Genomic DNA, 10,000 nt, shown 5'->3' with positions numbered 1-10,000 from the left:
AGGGTATGATTAGGAGGGAGAGTATGGCAAGCTGAGGGAGAAGGCCGGTAATTAGAAAAGAGAACCAGTTATTGGAGTGAGAGAGAGAGAGAGAGAGAGAGAGAGAGAGAGAGAGAGAGAGAGAGAGAGAGAGAGAGAGAGAGAGAGAGAGAGAGAGAGAGAGAGAGAGAGAGAGAGAGAGAGAGAGAGAGAGAGAGAGAGAGAGAGAGAGTGTGTGTGTGTGTGTGTGGACAATATGCGGCAATATTATTGTAAGTCGTAATAAATTCTCAGTAATGTACTAAATTCAGTCTGTAATAATGACTGTAAACCACAATTAGCACTGCCTTCCATCCTTAAAAGTTGTTGTTGTTGTTGTTGTTGTTGTTGTTGTTGTTGTTGTTGTTGTTGTTGTTGTTGTTGTTGTTGTTGTTGTTGTTGTTGTTGTTGTTGTTGTTGTTGTTGTTGTTGTTGTTGTTGTTGTTGTTGTTGTTGTTGTTGTTGTTGTTGTTGTTGTTGTTGTTGTTGTTGTTGTTGTTGTTGTTGTTGTTGTTGTTGTTGTTGTTGTTGTTGTTGTTGTTGTTGTTGTTGTTGTTGTTGTTGTTGTTGTTGTTGTTGTTGTTGTTGTTGTTGTTGTTGTTGTTGTTGTTGTTGTTGTTTTTGGTGTAGTAGAGATAAATACTATCAATAATAATAATAATAATAATAATAATAATAATAATAATAATAATAATAACGAAAATAGTAACAAATTCGGCCTACTCGTTTGTCACCTGGTTCAATTACAGGTCATTAACAAAAGCGGGGTCACGTAATACCACTCAGCGCTAAAGTGCCGTGATGCCCTCCACCACACACGGGTGTAGGACGATTTGGCCACGGATGATTTGCCCACGGACAATTTGGCCACGGGATGTCACCGTAGGACGTTTTGGCCACGGGAACTTCCCAAGGTGGACGTTTTGGCCATGAAACATATTTACTGTAATATATATTATATTTTGTATTATTTACATATTTTCACAATTATTATTAATATTCGTATTTATTATATTTTCACAATTATTATTAATATTCGTATTTATTATATTTTCTAAGTGAGACAGAAGTGAAGCTTCAATTTACAGGCGTCCATAATGTGTTATGGGATTGAGATTAAAAGAGTGAAGCTTCAGTTTACCTAACCTAACCTAACCTAACCTAACCTAACCTAACCTAACCTAACCTAAAAAATTATCAAGAATTGCAGACACGACTCCACAATCTTGTACTCGACCTGAACGAAGGCAAGAAGACCATTGGAGAATTCCTTCGTGGCATAAGTCATAACCTTAGAGGTGGTCAGCCAAATGTGTAGCCCTTTTAAATACATTCATGAATATTTTGTTCTTATTTTTAATTTTAAATAATTTTAGTACATTTTTAATAACAGAACAGATTAGAGAACTTTTTTGGATAATAAAACAGACTAAAGATTTTTTCCTTTACTTAATAAGCAAGCTACTAAGTGCAATAGATTCCTAGTATTTTCTCCCGTGGCCAAAATGTCCTACACCACCGTGGCCAAAACGTCCTAGGGTGACATCCCGTGGCCAAATCGTCCGTGGCCAAATCGTCCGTGGCCAAATTGTCCGGATTCCACCACACACACGAGGATGATCAACAACAAAACGCCCACAGAGCAAATGGTCAGAAAATGGTTATCATGTGTGACATTTCCGTCCACATGTAAACAAATGTGATTCAATGAATGCCTCAATGAAAATTTTATGAATGGATGTCGTTCAGTATGCGTGACTCTGCTTATAGGTCGGTCGATTGGTGGGTCGGTCGGTCGATGGGTCAGTCAGTCAGTCAGTCATTCGGTTCCCCCCCACTCTCACTCTCACTCTCTCTCTCTCTCTCGTCTCTCTCTCTCTCTCTCTCTCTCTCTCTCTCTCTCTCTCTGCAACATAACAAGCATACATATCATTCACGGTCATCAAAGGCACACAATTGCAATCCATCAACCCTTACACACACACACACACACACACACACACACACACACACTGCCTTGGACTACGTCAGCCGTTCTCTCTCTCTCTCTCTCTCTCTCTCTCTCTCTCTCTCTCTCTCTCTCTCTCTCTCTCTCTCTCTCTCTCTCTCTCTTTTTCCCTGAGTGACCCTTTTGGAACTTTTCAACCCTTCGTGACCCACACTAGAGAGAACGTACAGAAGTATAGACTTTTTCCCAAAAAGAAATTAGAAGTATCCTCCAGATAATGGGATAATGGACAAAACACTAAATAAAGGTAATTACTGACTGACTGGCCGCCTGTCTTTTTGTGTGGCTGGCCCCTTTCCACTACCCGGCAGTCCAACACACGTATCTGATGCAGGGGTCGTTCTGTCAGAGGCATCACTAGGGGAGGGGGGGGGTGCACGGGAGGGAGGATGTGGGGAGATGACTATCTGGCATTGCATTAAGCAATCAATTTTATTTTGATTAGAATGAAAAGAAATGTGCATCAATCGAAAAAGGAAAATAATTAATACATATCTAACATTCAAATAAATGAAAAAAACTGATTAATGGCAGTTTGTTCAACAGACACACACCACCCACGCACACATAGACACAGATACACACACACACACACACACACACACACACACACACACACACACACACACACACACACACACTGTCCACATAAGCTATGCTCATATTAATTATCCGGTCATTTTGCGCTCCCAATAAACAGAACATTTTCCTGACAGTTATAATCAGATGTCAATTGCAATCTCGAATTGATGATCTACACTGGCTTTAGGAAGTGCTGGGTGAGAAGGAGGGCGAGTGAGAGGTGAATATATCAGATGTTCATTTAAAGTTGTTACATTATACTGATGCATTAGGAGGAGCGGGTCGCACTCAGTCACCAGCTCAGACGACGCCACAGGTTATGAGTCTCTAGATGAAGATCACTGCCACACTTCATATGATGGGTAATACTGAAGTGACATCATCGCTTTCACCTGAGGTTTACGTTAGGTTACATAAGGTTAGGTTAGAGTTAGATTCTTTAATTAATTTTAATGATGAATGTTTTACTGAGTGAATCACGACTTGAAAAGCGTCATTTTATCGATAAATAACCAGTCAGTATCTGAAAAATTAGTAGATTAAGGTTATTCATTAATTTTTCCATCTTACATGACTTGTGCGTTCCGGGAAAGTGTCATTAGTGATGTTTTGACTTTGGTAAGCGTGAGTAACTAACTCGTGGTTTTCTGGAAAGTACGTGGTGTTCGTGGTGTTTCCATAATGCCTTATAATATTTATACTTATCACACTTAAGACACAAACTGGCTGAAATATTACAATACCTCATCCATGTGCCTATAACAATAAATAGTTGGGTTCCTATTCCTTCTCTTTCAAACCAGTATAGTTTGGCAAAGCTTCGCCAGGTCAACGGGTCTGTTCGTTGTTTCGTCTTTTTGTATTCCTCTGTGTTCTCTTGAGTTACCTAAATACTCGTATTTCCGGTTATATAAAAGGCATATAGGTGTTGCCATGCATGTGCTATCTTTGTTCCCTTTCTCGTCGCCTTTGTGAGGGTTAACTGCTGTGTTGTCTTTGCATTTACTACCTGAACAGAAACATTGTTCTACCTCATTCTCTTCCTCTTCCTCTTTACCATATTTTTTTTCTACCTTATTCTTTTTATTTCTGATTGTAGTGGCTCGTCTCCCCTCGCTCGTTTCCTCCCTTCAGAAATGTTTGCTACGTTGGATGTTGTTTAGGATTGAATTTTTTTTTTTTTTTTTTTAATGCTTGTGCGCACAAAGCTTTGGATGCGGAAAAAAAGATGAACACACACACACACACACACACACACACACACACCACACACAACCCGGGCGCGGCGAGGCAAATAAACGAGCCTCAATGTACAGCCCCTGTTCACCTAGCAGCAAGTATGTATGGGATGTAACCCGAGAGGTTGTGACCTCGCTGCCCCGGTGGTGTGGTGTGTCAGTGGTCTCAGTCCTACCCAAAGATCGGTCACTATGAGCTCTGAGCTCTTTCCGTAGGATAACTTCTGGCTGAGTGACCAGCAGACTGCAGTAGATGAATGACACACACACACACACACACACACACACACACACACACACACACACACACACACACCACTTTCCCATCCCTGAAGGATTTTCCATTTTATCATCATAGAATAGCAAACCAAACTGAAATCATGACGAAATAAGTCATGCACACTCTTCAGATTCAATAAGAAACCAATAATTGGTGTTGGGTCGCGAGGCAGAGGCGTGATTGGAGAATTCTTTCATGAGGTTGCGCAGAAAAATCACGTACAAGGAGACTTAATATGATATAACGAGGGCATCCAAGAAATTGCACACTATTACTAGTAAACTACAAGTGGAGAAAGGAGAGAAATAAAACAAGTTTACTTCCAGACCCGTCTCCGTGTGGCGTCCACACTAGCAGGAAAGAGAAGCGAACACCACGTACTTTCCAGAAAACCACGAGTTAGTTAGTCACGCTTACCGAAGTCAAAACAGCCGTAATGACACTTTCCCGGAACGCACATGTAAGATGGAAAAATTAATGAATAACAGAGTCTTAGTGAAGGAAGCGGGAGGTTACTTTCAGCGGAGAATCAACTAGCGAGTCCTAGAAATCATGTTGAAGTTGCAGACCGTGTGGCGTTCAGCCGTTCTGAAACTCCATTTATCTACACGTCTCTGATAATACGTAGCACCGGAACAAGTTTCCAAGACCAAGAGACAGTGGTCCAAGGCCGCGGTGCAAGGAATATACAGCAACCCTTCGATCCTTTACACAACTCCACGTCGGCATTCCTCCCGCCGCGCCGCCCATTGCGAGAAGTGCCACTCAGATCCCTCACAAGTATCAACTCAAGACTACGGTTCTGGTATGTGTGTGTGTGTGTGTGTGTGTGTGTGTGTGTGTGTGTGTGTGTGTGTACGTGTAACCATCTGCGTATATCTGCTCGTATCAAGAAAAGAAAGGTGGTGAAAACATTCCTTTCTCCAGCTTTGGGTGGAATCTGCACCGGAGCGCCTCCTCCCCGCGAACCAAAAGGGAAGACCCACCTAAAGACCAGCTCTGTTTACAGACTTACACTGCAGTTTACCGAGAACCAACAAACCTGCCCGCTCCTTCTTCCCCGAGGTGGTGTTTCGTATTGATGGGCGAGCGAGGGAGGGAGTGAAAGAGTAAAAGAGTGAGGGCGTAAATTAGTAAGAAGGAAAAAAGAAGCACTGGAGTCTGAGTGAGCATGTGAACGACTAAGTGAATGAGAGAGTGAGTCAGTGAATGAATGAGTGAATGTGCGTGCCTGAATGAAAAACGAAGCAAATGAATAAGATATGACATTAAATTAAAACAACACTCGAATATACCTTTAGCTAACAAACTAATCAGTGAAAAGTTAAGCTGACTGACTGACTGACTGACTGACTGATTTAAAAACCCTACAGCACTCAGACGCACTCAAGCCGTCTTATGTAATATCCAATGACGCATCACTTTACGTCTAATTAACTTAAGGATCACCTCAAGAGACATACCTACATATATGAAACGACCGAATTTCTTTCTTACTCCGCTCATACTTTGGAGGCCGCGTTTGATATGCATGTATAATATATAAGGAATGATGAAGGACTCAATCCCAAAAGGAGATGAGGTAAAGAGAAACCGGGAAAAGAAAGGTGATCATAAGTAGAGAACAGAGCCAAGACATAACGTGGAATAGAGATAGAAGAGAAAGGAGAGGAAGGGGAGAAGAGATTTACAAAAAGACAATGAAAAAGGGAAGGAACAAAGACAGGAAGGGAAAACAGAAGGTAAAATGGCAACTTGGAAAAAAGCAAAATGGAAAAAATCGAGGGAAGAAGGTGACATAATAAGATTTCGGGAGAGAAAGGAGACAGAGATAAAAGCGAGAGAAAAAAAAAGTTATGTAAATGTCGATAAAAGGAGGAAGGGATGCAAGAAAAGAAGGAAGAAATGGAAGAGTGAAAGAGGAGAAAGAAAAGAAAATAGAAAGAAATAAGGACGGAAGAATGGGACAGAATGATGGATGGAAGGAAAGAAGGAAGAAAAGTGTGTGTGTGTGTGTGTGTGTGTGTGTGTGTGTGTGTGTGTGTGTGTGTGTGTGTGTGTGTGTGTGTGTGTGTGTGTGCGTTCATTTTCTTCTCTTCTTACTTGCAACCGGTTTGTTCCCTCCGTCACGGCTGCATTTCCTCGTATCAGGTGTCCCCTTCTCATTACCAAGCGTCCTTCCGCTAGGCAATCCCAGAACACAAGCAAAGGAGGAGGAGGAGGAGGAGGAGGAGGAGGAGGAGGAGGAGAAACTAAGACGAGTTGACAATGAGAAAGCGAGATGGAGATCCGAAGAATTCTCTCTCTCTCCTCTCTCTCTCCTCTCTCTCTCTCTCTCTCTCTCTCTCTCTCTCTCTCTCTCTCTCTCTCTCTCTCTCTCTGCTAATGTTTCAGGAGAATAAGAAATGGTATAGACAAAAACAAAGAAAGAGGTAGATAGACAAATAACCACACCCACCCACACACATACACCCCCCCCCCACACACACACACACATACACCCCACACAACACCCACACACAAAGGTAGCTAGAATCACGTGCAACAAGGCCGTAACTCTTGAGCCCCAGACTGACAAGGTTATCCATTCTTCCTAGTCGAGCAAATATGAAGATAAATAGATGTTCTCCATGTAGGCGGGCAGCTGTGAGAGGGGAACATGCAACGCAGGTGAGCTAGCAATGGCCAAACAATGCCCGGCTCACATCTGGTAATATCAGTGATGGATGTCTTCGCTAGAATGTTAATAGCGAACAAGGCAACAGATGCTGAGTAATGCTTACTGATGCACTTATTTTTTTGAAGGTTTGATATTGTGGGTATGTGAATTGAGTGAGAGGTGTGTGTGTGTGTGTGTGTGTGTGTGTGTGTGTGTGTGTGTGTGTGTGTGTGTGTGTGTGTGTGTGTGTGTGTGTGTGTGTGTGTGTGTGTGTGTGTGTGTGTGTGTGTGTGTGTGTGTGTGTGTAGGTAAAGAAAAGAAAGGAAGGAAAAAAAAAAATAGGAATAAGAGAGGAAGAATGTGTATGTGTGCGAGTAGGAAGGATGAACAATTTTAAACACATGCAACATCCATTCCCACGTGCATAAATGTTAATTAACGGAGCAACAGCACAACATACGTAAATCCGTTCAATTCCCCCTAGCTGAAGCCAATAACGTGAACCAATACAACCATAACACTAATGGAAAAAAAAAAAATTCAATATCATACCAGGCACAATACTTATCAAAATTCTAAATGTCACAAAATTCACCATTTGTCTCGGCAATTTCCTTCCACCTCAGGCACTCTTGAAATAATGAAAGACTCCTTATAAACAACCTCATAAAAGATGAATGAAATACAAGACCTCAGTATCACACAAGGTACAGTAGTAATCAAAAATTATTAACATCACACATTTACCAAGAGTTTTAACATTAACCTTCAATCTTGCCCACTCTTGAAATACTGAAAGACTCCTTACAGAAAAAATAAATAAATAAATAAATAAAAAAAATAAAAAAAAACTACTGGCAGATCAGGGGACTTACTATAAAGAGTCGAAGTAACTGAGACAGGTTACTCATCTCGAGAACGCAATGCAACACAGAATTACCGTAAGCATTTGGGCAGTCACACCACACGCCCTCGCGCCTCGGAGCTTGCCGCCCACGTGTCTCGCCTTTATGGACCTGTGTATTAAGGCGCCACAAGTCTCAATTATGCACTTTATTATTACGTGGATGTGCGTGATGGTAGGCCAGAGAGAGAAAGAGGAGAGAGAGAGAGAGAGAGAGAGAGAGAGAGAGAGAGAGAGAGAGAGAGAGAGAGAGAGAGAGAGAGAGAGAGAGAGAGAGAGAGAGAGAGAGAGAGAGAGAGAGAGAGATAGAGACGGAAAGAGAGATAGAGACGGAAAGAGAGAGAAAATTAGAGGCTATGTTGGTTAAGTCAATTAATTATACATGACAAGCAGGCCTACCCACTTAATTTAACTAGCGGCCTCCAGAATCTCTCTCTCTCTCTCTCTCTCTCTCTCTCTCTCTCTCTCTCTCTCTCTCTCTCTCTCTCTCTCTCTCCCTTCCTACCCTATCCCCTTCCACTCTCTCCCCTTCTTTCCCTACCCCTTCCACTTTCCCCATCTCGATATTAGGTCTGTCGTTACGTTGTCCCTGGAGGGGTCAAAGAGACCAAGGGAAGGCGAGGCAAAGTGACTCATATTACGGAGCCAATTTCCTTCAGTGGTCCACGGATAGCATTCCCAGCAGATAAGAAAAGGATGTGTAGATTGCCGGGCTGGAGGGAGGGAGGGAGGGAGGGACGGAAGCGCACGGGAAAGAAAGAGCAAATCAGTATGAGGAAAAAAAAACAGGTTGTGAAAAGATGAGGGGAGAGAGAGAGGAGGAGGAGGGTAGAGACAGAGAGAGAGAGAGAGAGAGAGAGAGAGAGAGAGAGAGAGAGAGAGAGAGAGAGAGAGAGAGAGAAATAAGCATGGAGAAAAGTCAGGTTGTAAAAAGATGGAGGGAGAGACACGGGATGGGAGAGAGAGAGAGAGAGAGAGAGAGAGAGAGAGAGAGAGAGAGAGAGAGAGAGAGAGAGAGAGAGAGAGAGAGAGAGAGAGAGAGAGAGAGAATAAGCATGGAGAAAAGTCAGGTTGTAAAAAGATAGAGGGAGAAACACGGGATGGGAGAGAGAGAGGAGAGAGAGAGGAGAGAGAGAGAGAGAGAGAGAGAGAGAGAGAGAGAGAGAGAGAGAGAGAGAGAGAGAGAGAGAGAATGACCTACGAGGAGAAAGATGAAAATGACAGGTGGAACAAAATCGACGGGACGGACTCACTACTTCCGTGATTGATGTGACCAATACGCAAGAAGGGAGGGAAAAATGACTGACTATACTCGTATATAACAAACATAAGGGAAGGAAAATATACAGCTAGGCCTACACGCTCAAGAGGCACACAATTTTGTCAGCGGGTGAAAGAAGCTTGACTACACTTGTGACGTCTATATACATACGTAATTTATCACATTTCCTTAGGCCTTGGCGCGTGGCAGGGGGTTATAAATACTCACAACATATAAGTACTACGTGTATAAAATAATAGATTCACCTTAAAGAAGGATTAAATTAGGTTAGGGAAGGTAATTTTAAACTTGGTGAGATGCGGGATGGTTAGGTTAGGTTAGGTTAGGTTAGGTTACATTACGTTAGGTTAAGTTATGTTGGGATATGTTAGTACGCGTGTAGGAGATAAAATTCACAATAAAGAATGAATTAGATTAAGTTAGGGAAGGTAAATTTAGGAAAGTGAGATACATGATGGTAAGGTTAGGCTTACTGTACATTACGTTAGGTTAGGTTAGGATAGAGAAGGTAATTTTAAACAAGGTGAGATACAAGACGGTAGGGTTACATTGCGTTAGGTCAGGTTAAATTCAGGAAGGTAAATATAGAAAGGTGAGATACTGAATGGTAAGGTTACAGTACATTACGTTAGGTTAGGTTATGCTGGGATACGTAAGGTATGTGAAGGTTATTCTGGTATCGCTTCTCGTTTATATCCTCCTTAGTATCCCCTCCAGATTCTGCCGCTAATGAGGTGACGCTGAGGATGCGGTTCGTTAGAGAGACGCGGGGCCACCGATTCTGACGACCAGAGGCTACAGGATGAGATCATTAGCCTCATGCACTTGACCGGGCCAGACGCGTCCTCTTCGCGGCACAGACAGAGGATGCAGTGCAGGGAAGAGACAAAGGAACGCCACCGCCGCTTCCACTTCAAGAAAAAGAGCTAAAGATTAATGCGAGTGCAATTATAATTTTATGAACCATTCTACGAAATGCGGTTTATTAGTTTAGTTTAAATGAGGAGAAATGAAAATAAGGAGAAGGAA

General features: G+C 42.3%; 1 protein-coding gene and 1 long non-coding RNA gene across 3 annotated transcripts in view; one reads left to right on the top strand and one right to left on the bottom strand.

Annotated features, from left to right (window-relative positions):
• LOC135115006 (PDF receptor-like) overlaps positions 1-10,000 on the top strand; it is a 204,804-nt gene that overhangs the window by 31,372 nt on the left and 163,432 nt on the right.
• The window catches only part of LOC135115008 (uncharacterized), a 174,233-nt gene that overhangs the window by 146,761 nt on the left and 17,472 nt on the right, over positions 1-10,000 (bottom strand). Inside the window, exon 1 of one of the 2 annotated variants that reach the window (XR_010275755.1) lies at positions 1-26. This exon is cut by the window's left edge and continues 2,022 nt beyond it. The exons of the other annotated variant lie outside the window; for it this stretch is intronic. This is a non-coding gene — a long non-coding RNA (uncharacterized LOC135115008). Of the gene's footprint in view, positions 27-10,000 lie in introns of those variants that run through there. 2 annotated transcript variants of the gene reach the window in all.

Source organism: Scylla paramamosain, chromosome 28 (assembly GCF_035594125.1).
Source record: "Scylla paramamosain isolate STU-SP2022 chromosome 28, ASM3559412v1, whole genome shotgun sequence".
Classification (NCBI taxonomy): Eukaryota; Metazoa; Arthropoda; class Malacostraca; order Decapoda; family Portunidae; genus Scylla; species Scylla paramamosain.
Note: the sequence above shows the minus strand (reverse complement) of the source record. Positions and strands in the feature narration are given on the sequence as shown.